Here is a 12,915-nt window from a genome sequence, read left to right as displayed (position 1 = left end):
AGCAAAAGAAAATATACACAATCAAAAGGAATTAGATTTATCCAATTTTCTCAAGGGGTTTCAAGATGTCTTTATTGACGACATCCCTTGTGAGCTACCTCCTAAACGAGGCAATGATGACCATGCAATTGAACTTCTTCCAAGAAGTTCACCACCTAACAAACCTCTTTATAGAGTTTCTCAAGCTCAACAAGAGGAGATTATGCGGCAAGTGCATGAGTGAGTTGAGAAGGGCATGGTTAGGCCTAGCTCATCTCCATTTTGTTCTCCTGTACTAGTGCAAAAGAAAGATGGCACATATCGTATGTGTGTCGATTATAGAGCGCTAAATAGGATCACTATCAAAATAAGGTGTTCCGTTCCATGGGTAGAAGACCTATTTGATAAGCTACAAGGCTCCACCTACTTCAGTGGGATTGACCTAAAAAGTGGCTATCATCAAATAAGGATAGTTGATCAAGACATTGTAAAGACCGCATTTTGCACTATGTTTGGTCTTTATGAATACATTGTCATGCGTTTTGGCTTGACCAATGCACCAGCCACATTCAACCGCTTGATGGAGAAGCTATTCAGGCCTCACTGAACCTTTACTGGAGTGTTCTTTGATGACATCATCATCTACTCTAATTCATTAGACCAACACAAGCAACACCTCTAGGTAATATTTCAAGTTCTAAGAGAGAATAAACTTTATGTTAATCGAAAGAAAAGTGATTTTTTCTTACAAGAGATTCAGTATTTAGGTCACATTATCTCTCAAGATGGCATCCAAATGGATCCATCAAAGTTAGAGGTAATAAAAGGATGGCCGAAACCAAGGAATCTTCATGAGTTAAGAAGCTTTATAGGTATGTGCGCATACTGTAGATGCTTCATAGAAAAGTTCTCACTAATAGTAGGACCATTACATGACCTAACAAACATTAGGTCATGTACCTAACAAAGAAAAACGTTAGGTACACATGGTCTGCCAAGGAGAACAATGCTTTCGAAAAGCTTATCTCTCAACATGTGCTTACACTACCGGATCTCTCAAAGCCATTTGAGGTCCAATGTGACGCTTGTGGTGATTGTCTTGGAGCTATTTTGCTTCAAGAAGGGAATGCTATAGGCTATGAAAGTCGAAGGTTCGATCCTGTTGAGCAAGCTCTAGGCATATATGAAAAGGAACTCCTTGCAGTTCTACATGCCTTAGTCTCATGGAAGCACTATTTATTGGGGACTCCTTTCATTTTGCGAACGGATCACCAAAGTCTTAAGTACTTCATGATGTAGACCAAGCTCTCCGACAAACAAATGAGGTGGGCAAATTTTCTTTCGCAATTTCATTTTCATATTGCTCACATTGCTGGTAAGCATAATCAAGTAGCCAATGCACTCAAGACGGCCGAGAGTGAATGCGGTTTCCATAGCAACTCACAATGATCTATCTTCTATGATAGATGAGTATGCTATTGATCCCGATTTTAGAGATGTGATTTCAGACCTTGCACTAGGGAAGAAAGAGGAACCATTTACTTTACAAGATGGTTATCTTCTCTATGGCAATAGACTATGCGTTACTAGCTCACTACGTGAGAAAGTAATGTATGAATCTCATGCTCCTCCTTATGCAGGACATAGAGGGATTCAATCTACCCTAAAGGGCATTGAAACATATTTCTATTGGCCTACCATGAAAGCAAACATACAAGAGTATGTTTATAAATGTGTGGTATGCCAAAAGAGAAAGTTTGATAGAGGGAAGCAACTTGGATTGCTTCAACCTTTGCCAATCCCTAATTCACCATGGGAGCGCATATCCATGGATTTTATCTTTGGATTGCCTAAGTCTATCCATGGGAATACGAGAATATGGATGATAGTAGACAGGTTCAGTAAACAAGCTCATTTTATACCTGTCAAAAACACTATCAAAGCCCATCAAATGGCAACCCTCTTCATTTCACAAATCTTCAAGTACCATGGGTTACCAATGTCCATAGTGTTGGATAGAGATCCTAGAATGACCAGTAATTTCTAGAAGGGTCTCTTTGAGAATTTAGGAACAAGGCTAAACTTATCTTAGGCGTATCACCCGCAAACGGATGGCCAAAGTGAAATAGCTAACCTAACAATTCTCGATCTACTAAAAGCCTATGTAACGGAAGTAGATCAAAGATCCCAATGGGAGAAGTACTTACCCTTAGTGGAGTATGCCTACAATAACATTGTACATACTTCCACGGGAAAAGCACCTTTTGAGGTAATTGTGGGAAGATCAAAAAGTCCCTTGCTACTTGAGGTACACGGGAAGATCTTTGCTGCAGATGAGTATAGCCGATACCTACAAGAATCTTTCCAAGTGATTAAGGATGCTATCTCTATCTCACAGCAAAGGCAAAAGCTGCTGCTGACAAGCACAGAAGAGCCCAAGCCTTTAAAGAAAATGATTGGGTCTTATTAAAATTTCCCAAGGCTCGATTAAGGCACACGACAGGCAAGAATCCTACGGGACACTTAAAGTACTATGGTAAGTTAGCAAAAAGGTACTATGGTCCCTTCCAAATTCTTAGGCCAATCAATGAGATGGCCTATCAACTCAAGTTTCCCAACCATTGGCTCATACACAATGCTTTCCATGTGAGCCTACTAAAGCCTTACAAAGGAGAGCCACCTCAAGAACCAACTATTGAAGACCCACCGGAGATCGAGGACCAAGAAGAGGTGCCGCAGGCCGAGTCCATTCTTCGACATGAAGACAAGGTACTAAGAGGTGGTAAGACTATCTGACGATATCTTATTAAGTTTAAGAATTATCCTTTTGAAGATGCTAGATGGATGCAAGGCATACAATTAAAGGATAACCTAAACCTTGTCGATGCTTACAATGCTTCCCTAGAGTAAGCAAATGTACAAATGTTTAAAATGAACAAAGCTTTTGTCTTATAAGAATCTCTTTTTCTTTATTGTGCACAAAAATGAAGTAGTATGCATGCTTAGATCAAGTTTGCGGAGACGACGTCTCCCGAACACCAAGTAGAGCTTGTCACTCTACTATGGAAGATGATAGGACTAATGTGCAAACATGCTTGCGGCAACCTCAGTCTCTCAAGCGTCAAATGGAATTGTCATCCATTGTGGAATGATGTCATAGGGTAACAATATAGGGATCCTCTACCCGCTAGGAAAAGGACTAATGAATATGCTTTATCTTCTCTACCCGATAGTCGAGGATGACTATGATTTCAAGAGAGAGGTAATGTCATAATAATCAATATCTAATCCTCCTAAATGATTTTCTCATGTTAAAATGATCATTTAATGTGGGGAAGTTCCAGGGGAGAAAAAGCTAGAATATTGGTTAAGCTAGTTGACTGCGGCCACATTAGGGATCCAAAGGAGGGAAAATAGGGATCCAAAGGGGGGGCCATCTGCAAAAGAGCTATGTGCAACAATGGGCTCAAAAGACCCTAAGGTTCATCCCATTAAGACTTCCAAAATGCTAAGGTTCCAAAATTCAAAGGTTGTGTCCAAAGGTGAAACATTAGGGGAATTAGATGCTTTGAGTGTGTCCCAAATAGTCTTTGTCAAGCCCTACATAGGAGGGGGCGAGCCCAAGAAGTAGGGGATGAGAGAGAAACACCCACACACACTCACAAGCTTCATTTGTACACAAGGGGAAAGAGGGACACATGTCAGCTCCCTAGGCCAGATGCCCACAAGGTGTACTCAAATCCTATTGGATGGCCATGGAGGTGGACCAATGAGAATTAGGCTAGAGTAAATCTAGTTTAATTAAGTTAAAAACACTTAATAAAAGAACCAATAAGAATTAAGCTCTCTAGAAGACAATTGGACAGTCTCCCAAGGGGACCAATGAGCATTCAACAGCCCAATGGCTTGCCTGATTCCTATTGGCCAGGAGACAAGGGGTCCAATGAGAGTTAAGTTGCATTTATTAATTACCTAAAGCTCTCACAAAAGGGGAAAGGGGGACATATGTCAAAAGGCTATCACTTATGCTGGTTAATTTCCATTGGTTGAGGTTGGGGAGGTCCAATAGGGCTGTAGCATGAGTAATTAGAAAGGGAGGTCGACCAAGAGAGAGAGGGGGTTGATTTTTGCAAGGCATTATCACACACACACACACACACTCACACAATCTCATGTGTGAAGCAAAGAAGACTCTCTCTACTTATCAAGCTTTAATGGAAAGCTTATCACCTACTCCAAGCTTGTGAGAAGGAAGGCCTACACCAACAACTCTCGGCTTTGTGATGCAAATCCAACCAAGAGCCAAGCTTCAATGCATGCTCATTTCCTCTACCATGCTAATTACTAAGCTAAGCTATGCTAATATGAGTGATTATGTGAGGAGATGTACATCTTTCTCGTAAGAATACTCCTTCTTCCTCTCAATCTACTCCCCTACCCCGCTAGCTCTCACCATCTTCGAAGGTGTGTGAGGTCTTGGGTCTGAGACCGTGAGGGAATTGATGTTGTGTTTGATAAGTGTTTTGCGTAGTGCATGAAATTTCCATCTTCATTGCACTAGCTAGTATTTAAGGAACACAAGAAATTGTATTGTAAAATGTCTCTTTTGATGGGAGAAACCATAATACAAAGCCTTTTGGAGGGGGGACCGGCTCCATGCAATCCGGTCCTCACTATTGTCAATTGCTTAATTTTTCTCTCTTTTGAAGTATTGTTCATGCTATCTAATAGGTGTTATGTTTTTTGTTGCTCTCTCCCCTCAAGGACTCTTGTTAATCTCATTAGGAATCTATTCTAATGAAATGCTCACTATGTTCATGCTATTTTTCGCTACACACAAGTTACTAGGCCATTAAATGTTACACCCATACTAGGCACAATTTCAAAAAAGATTAGGGGATCTGAGTGAGGGAACTCAAGGAAGCATGCACACATGAGAGAAATTGAGGTAGAGTGGGTTTTTGGACATCACATTTGCTACCGTAGCAAGCTGGCCGAAATGAACTATGAAATATCATTGCGCTAAATACTAAATAAACTCCACCACTCCACTATGATTCAAAATGTCAACAAGTCATGAAAACCAGTTAATACGCTCAACGTAGAAGGCACCCTACCCATAAAGCCAAAAACTAGCAAGGAGTTGGCCAATGCCGCTAACTATCTTTCGACCAACATCAAGGGATCAGGACTGTACACACAATTTTAACTTCTACCATTTGAGGTAAGTTTTTCTTGAGGACTTGAAAAGCTCTATCACTGATTGGTAGGTCTAGGATAGCCTTTTGCATTTGTAGTTTTCCCAAAATCTCTCTTGTTGCCCATAGACCCTCCATTTGATAGCTCGATTTGAATTGAAGATAGTTGGGCTTCTAGAAGGGCTTTATGCTCCTAAAACTCCAAGAATCTTGATGCTTGCACATCACCTTCCTTGTTGTTGACCACACTAGGATTTTTGCCCTTGACGCCCTGAACTATCTCAGCAAACAATGTTTGTTACTCGGCACCGACAATGACCCTAGCCCATCCCAATTAGCAAGTCTGGTGGGGTTGTATCCCTTCTCTGCGAATCTTTGACATCATTGCCCTTGATCCTCGTGACTAATTTTGTGAGGGACAACTTGGCTGGTGTGTCCATTCTCTTGTATGTGATTCAAGACACAAAAAGGCTAATGCAAAAGGAAATCTAAGGCACATGAACACGTACTTAGCCCGTTACATACCTCTCCCCCTTTTTTCCTCCCCTTTCTTCCACGTGTCTTTTTCACTCGTTTCTTTCTTCTCTCTCATACATTCTCTCTCTTAACCTCCCTCCCTCCCTTGCATAATCCTCTCTCTCTCTCTCTCTCTCTCTCTCTCTCTCTCTCTCTCTCTCTCTCTCTCTCCCCCCCCCCCCCCATTTGGTGTCTCCACCCTATGGATTTTTTCTCTTTATCTCTCTGTATCTGTACCTCTTCTATAATCTAAACATGTCCACACTCCCTCTCTTTCCTCCCATCATATCCAAAGTCTTAGCTAAGATGGACTTTTGCCCTAAGTTGAGCACATGTATCTTTATGCCATTAGGTAGCTTCTTTTGAATTGTTATTAATGGAAAACTTTCCAACCCTATTCACATCATTAAATGCGTTAGGTAGGGGTGCCCATTGAGCCCCTCGTGTTTGCTGTCACTACCCATCCATTGTTCACATATCTAAAAAACTTGGCTAATGAGCATCATCTGCAAAAGTTGCAGGTGGGCTCTAAGAAAATGCTAAGCCAAGGTTTTTCTATGCCCGTTGAGCCCCTCGTATTTGCTGTCACTACCATCCATTGTTCACAAATCTAAAAAACTTGGCTAATGAGCATCATCTGCAAAAGTTGCAGGTGGGCTCTAAGAAAATGATAAGCCAAGGTTTTTCTTTTGACACCTTTATGTATTTCAAGTGATCTATATGAGGAGTATAAATCTCACATCGATCTTGTAGCATGCTTCTTTGCACATGGGACAAGAGGTAGCCTGTGCATGTCCATTGCAATATAGTATGAAATTGTTGATGTATGCATGTTTGTGCTAATACTCCATGACAAATGCAGTGACATACGACCTCGCCCATCGACAATCTGAAGGCATGTGGCAATCTTTAGAAGAATATTTCCCAGCAAACTATAACAAAAGAGATAATTAATACAAATGCAAGGGAGGCCCAAGAAGAGACTATACTTCATAGAAAATAATAAATAGAACTTACCCGATGAGTGCATCTACACTTGCATTTCTCCAACCAAATTTTTCTTGCAAGTTGAGAACTTCCAACGATGCTCGGAGTATCGAGTATTGTGCACCATGTTTAGGCACTTGATAGCAACCTATCCTCCATTACTTGTGGCCGTTGAGAAAATGGTCTACAATCCTCCTCGCACATGTTGGCTTCATGTACCAACAACTTATCAACCATGTCGAACATGTACTCATCCTTAAACTCAAAGTCTCCCTAAGATGTGTGTGGAGGAGTTGTCAAAGTAGAGCTAGTGCCCCAATCACCACGTGCCATGCCTTCGCTCAATAGCTCTTGCCGTTGTCTTTTGTCCTTGTGTGTTACAGCCCCAACGCCAAATGTAGACCAATGGGGAGCATCCTCAAGCGAGGGGGATGACGCTTCCATCTACTCGAGCACTTTTTTGAGGGATCCAAAGCTCCTTGTTCTTCACATGCTCCAAGGCAATATGCCTCAAGCAAGGGATTCCCCTTTTGGACTTGGTGCAAGGACAAGGGAGTTTGTGCTTGAGCCATCACTCACGTTTGAGACCATTCAGAGAATCAAGATCATCCCAATTGTATTGCACACGTGTGAAAGAGAGGTTAATTCAAGAAACTTTGAAAATCATATGTGCCCTTAAAAAATAATAATTAGTAGACTAGGTGTAAGTTAAATTTCCAGTAGATAGTGAAAGAAAAGAAGAGACTAAAGAAATAATTAAAAAAGTGCTATGAGTAATAAAACAAAGAAAAATTTAAAATAGTACTAAAGCTAGTGAAATTTAGAGAGAGGATTGCAAAGGGGATAGCTGCAACATTGAAGCCTAGGGAAAGTAGTGAGAGAAAGAGGTAAATATTGATAGGGAGAAAGGATGTAGAGAGAGAGAGAGAGAGAGAGAGAGAGAGAGAGAGAGAGAGAGAGAGAGAGAGGGAAAGAGAGATAGATAGATAGAGAGGGAGAGAGAGAGAGAGAGAGAGGAGAGAGAGAGAGGGAAAGAGAGTGAGAGATAGATAGAGAGAGAGAGATAGAGAGGGAAAGAGAGAGTTTGAGAGATGGAGAGATAGATAGATAGAGGGAGTGAGAGAGAGAGATGGAGAGGGAAAGAGAGAGATAGAGAGGTGAAGAGATAGATAGAGAGGAAAGAGAGAGTTAGATAGAGGGAGTGAGAGAGAGATGGAGAGGGAAAGAGAGAGAGATACAAAGAGAGGGAAAACAAGAGATAGAAAGAGAGAAAAGAGAGAGACAGAAAGAGAGGAAAGAGAAATAGAGATAGAGAGGGTGTGGAGATACAAAAAGAGAGTAGATATAGAGAGGGATAGATAAATAGATTGAATTTTTGTCCACGGAGGTCAGGTATGACCCATGGGACCAGAAACAAACATTACAACGGTTTTGTCTAAGCAAAAGATGACGATACATATTAGTTAGGACTGAGGGTCCATTGGGAGGGTAAAAAGAAAGGGAAATGGGGAAAACAAAAACCTAGGGAGGGTCAGCTATGGAGAGAGCTATTTTGGGGTCTCAAAACTCTTGGATGATGGCTTTACCACCTCAGTAGACAGCCCATTTACCCTTGTTTGCGGGGTTCATATACCCTCACTTGCTTTGGTTTGTGGTCGATTCTTTGGTGATCCAAACGTGGTTCCCTTGAGGAGATGGGATTGGCATAGTAGCATTTTCCGTTCTTCTTTGTCCTTGAAGGTGAGAATACAATGCTTGGGTGGCACATGCATGTGTGTGTCATTGATCCAGGAAACGGTTTCAGGCTCGATGCTGACAGGTTGAAGAATGTCATTGAATTTGGTGATTTCCTCTTCAAGAGTGTCCTCGCTTGTGCACCATGGTGGATGAAGTCCTCCAATCTTGACCTGAAGGCCAAGGGATTCTTGTATTTTTCATTATTGTAAAATTTCTTGTATATTGGTGTCGATCTTCTTATGTGTCGCTTCATGGGCTTTCTTCATTGCTTTGATGGTTTTGGTAAGGGACGCTTCAACACCTTGGGCTTTTCCGAGTAGGGCTTGGTTCTCTATATTCGTCTCCTCTTTAACTAAAGCAAGCGTGAGTCGCTCATTCTCTCCAATAAGTTCTTGAATCTGGGCTTCAAGAGCACTAATCCTTGGTTCTTGGCGACCTGTGGGATCCTTTCTTGGTGCAACAGCCACTGCGAGGAAGCTCTTGTGTGGGATTGGGGTGCCAAAGGAAGACATTTTTCTTCCTTTATTACCTTTTCAAACTAAACAGAGTCTGAATGGGCTTGTTGTTGATTTCCCAAACCTTCAAAGTGATTGGAGTTAAACTTATTGTATGGGGCTCGGATCTGGAAGGTTATGGTGAATGGCTTACAGAAGCACAAGACCTAGATGGGTTCCACAACCAGTCGGGCAGTAGCGTGAAAAGGCGGAGTTGACTGCGTAGTCACAGTCGAGCAGGGCATAAGCATGAGCAAGAGGAGGGCAAAGTTGACGAGCTAGTACATCTGCAGTCGATGGGTTGGCGAGAGCAGAAGCGTGAGTAAGAAAGGGGCCAAGTTGTCAAGCAAAAGCATGAGTAGAGGGGCTCATTTTCAACTTGGGCAGAGGGGCAGGGTTGTATGCTAACTCCCCCCACAGGGCTACCCTTGCACAGGGAGAGATAGGTAGTAAAAATCTTAGGTTAGCGCTACTGTATTGTGTGTGTGTGTGTGTGTGTGTGTGTGTGTGTGAGAGAGAGAGAGAGAGAGAGAGAGAGAGAGAGAGAGAGAGAGAGAGAGAGAGAGAGAGAGAGAGAGAGAGAGAGAGAGAGAGAGAGAGAGAGAGAGAGAGATTTTATTATCATTCTCGGAGATCAAATTTGACCTATGGTACCAAATTTACATGTGATGTAGTATGTGTATGGCTAATGAGTGGCTCTTGATGCTCCAAAATTGTGGTGATGAGAGTCGCAATGGAGAGCCCACACTGTGGCTAGGAGAGGAAATTGTGAGGTCTAAGTCATGGCTGAAAATGTGAGAGAAGTAAGTTCAAATGTGACCAAAAGCTGAGCACTCTAGTAGTGTGTGGTACTTAGACTCTCGAACTTGCAGTGAGCATAGTGTACACAATCGATTTGACTCTTCTCCATTGCCCCAATGCCCTTCTTGCATCGAAGGGAATGGGAGCTAAGCCGAATGGCTACAATAGTGTGTATCGCCAACAAGGGGATAGGCTCAAGCATATAAGTGTGAGTACGGTTTTCTCTTTCAGCGAAGAACATGGTTTTGTACTTGGGGGCAATATGGGTGGTGTAATGTATGAAACGTGACCCATCGGATTTCTCCAAAGCCGTAATACATTGGCGTTGTAGAAAGTCTTCATTCACTTGGGACTCAATTGAATCATCATGTAGCAAGTGCAATGCATCCCATCTCCCAAACCACTTCTGTATGTCTTGCATCCATCTTGTGCTCAAGATCTTGCTTTTATGCATCTTTTGAGCTTTTTTTCTTGCTTCCCATGCAATTGTAGGAAGTCAATGTAAGGGCCTTTGACGCATCTTTATCATGTACTACACAACCCTTTCCATGCCCATAACCTCAATTGGAAGAGATCCGACTCAAGAACTAGAAGCATATATGGTGTTTGTATCTTAACTTAAAGAAAATTTGTAAGAAAACTCTTTTGGACATTCTCAATCTCTTTCCAAGTAGACTTTGAGATGCTCTTGCCCCACACTTCAACTCCATAAAGAAGAACCGGTGTCACCAATGCATCAAAAAGGTACTTCTTGAGAACCCAACACTTGATGTTTCCCGCATTACACATGTTCTCAAATGCATAATATGCTCTTTTCCCGCTTCCAAATGATGCGTAGCATAGTCATGCCACTTATGATTGGATGGAACCTCAAGGCCAAGGTACTTAAAGCTCTCAACAACTTCAAGTGTCTCATTGTTTTAAACAATGCAAGGCTTCTCCTTATGGTTGGTTTTCACAAGCATAACCTTTGATTTGGATTCATTCACAATCAGCTCACTCTACAAGAAAAAGTTCTTCTAAATTGTGTGCTAGAAGCACTACATCATCCGCATATAACAAAAGCATGATTACCGCATTGCAAATAGAGACCTCTTCAATGCCTTCTTCTTGCATAAAGTCAAGTACCATTTGTTCCAATTGATCAATGCATAGACCAAAGAGAGTTGGTGACAACGGACATCCTTGTTTAACCCCAATAGTGCTTACAATTTTTTTTTGAAATTCCTCTTCACATGTGCAATTGACACATCACCTTCTCATAGATTCGAGAAACCGCAAGCATAAACTCACTTGGCACTTGGAGTTCTTCCATCCTTCTCTACAAATTGTTGCATGGAACCATATCAAAGGTTTTCTTAAAGTCCACAAAACAACAATATAATCGCTTGCCTTTCAATCGACTTTCCTCCATGAGAACATAGAGAGTGACAAGATAATCAATGGTGCTATGACATCAACAAAAATCCGCTTCTCCTTTTGCATGCTTGTCATTTTCTTTAGCCCAATCACTCAATTTCATCTCCATTATGCACCCAAACAACTTTGTCATAAGAGACCCAATCATTATAGTCCGGTAGATGTTGAAATTATTTACATCCCCTCCTTTATACAAAGGCTTAACCCGATTAGTACTCCAATATTAAGGCATACCATGTTTAAGTACAAGGTTGAACATATCACACATCGACTCATGGGTAAAATCTCCCATCCGGCTTGATACCTTGAAGATCTCCCGCTTTGCAAGTGCCCAACTTTTCAAGCCCACCGTATACAATAGTAAAAAAAGAGGGCATACATGGGAGTGAACCATAAAATGGCATTTTTTCAGCATTTGGTTGCTCATAGAATTGCCTACAATGTGTGCACATATCCACAAGACTCAAGTTACCAAAATTCTCAACCCGCTTGCTCCTCAAGTTTTTCTAAAATCTTCCACGTGCACGTGCCTTTTCTTGAACTTGAGAAATTTGTTGCTTTACTTCCCATCTTCTTCTCTTCTTTTAAATCAACGCCTTGTATGTATGAAAATGACTTTGATAGTTGTATTTGCCATAGCTTTATCAAGGACTTTCAAGCATCTTGACATTCTTTATCAAACCACCTTTTGCGTGATCTATCGTTGTTGATACCATGGAGATGCTTTATGGAAAATCATTCTTCGACATAAGAGCAAATAGCTTTCTTGAAAGCTTCCCATTTAGTTTTCAATAGTGCGTCATATTGAAGCTTTGTCATCCATAACGTTTTCTCAACCATTTCAATGTACATTAGTGCCCGTTTGAAATCCATACATAGTGATAACTTCTCATCCCTTTGGCTCAGATTATCATGCTTAGTTGCTTCTCCACATGCAAGGTCAATACATAAGTTTCAATGGTTTGATTCCAGGGTCCATTGGCCAAACATAAAACTCTTTATGCGATACATGATGGCTTCAAAGAGTAGCATATAGTCAATCACACTATCCCATTATGTTTTCTACATGTAAATCCGTTGGTTCCACTCCACAAAGATACACCATTGGCAATGAGCATACCTGTGCTATTATACATGTGTAAAAGTAACTTTCCATAGTGATTTGGCTCTTTCTCATCCATTGAAGTACGATCATACAAGTGAACTTCCTCCAACTCCCTTGAAATGTATGGCATATCAAATTGTTGAGTATCATGTTACAATGTTTTTGTGCGAGTATTCATATCCCCAAATACAATAACATCACCTTCGCCTTTGAAAAAAGCAATGTCCTCTTCTAAATTAAAAAATGGTTGATCTCTATCTATGTAAGCATAAAAGCAGGAATCCTGATGAGGAATGTAGCAACTGGCTACAGAAATGGGTGCTCTTTTTGGTGTCATAATTTTCAGCCATACATAACGTTTGTACTTGTCATCTCTCACAATTGATACAAAATCTTCCAATCCTTTCTTAGCCATACATGCTACCCCTCCCTGCCCTCTTTGTTGCTTGATATTCTTTGACCACATCAATGAATGTACATTGTAATCCTCCAAGCCATTAATCCTTTGTGTATCATGCTCCCAAGTTTCAACAAGATGTACAACATCAGCTTTGCTTGTTAGTTCATCAATGCCAACCCCCACATTCCATGGGTATCCATTGCAATTCCAAAAGCATATTTTCAATTGTAACTCAGCCTCATAGGTCGCGCATCCCTATCTGCTCGAGGGACTTGCCTC

This window comes from Adiantum capillus-veneris, chromosome 16 (assembly GCF_014529385.1).
Source record: "Adiantum capillus-veneris isolate H3 chromosome 16, ASM1452938v2, whole genome shotgun sequence".
In the NCBI taxonomy this organism is placed as follows: Eukaryota; Viridiplantae; Streptophyta; class Polypodiopsida; order Polypodiales; family Pteridaceae; genus Adiantum; species Adiantum capillus-veneris.
This window is presented reverse-complemented; position numbering follows the sequence as displayed.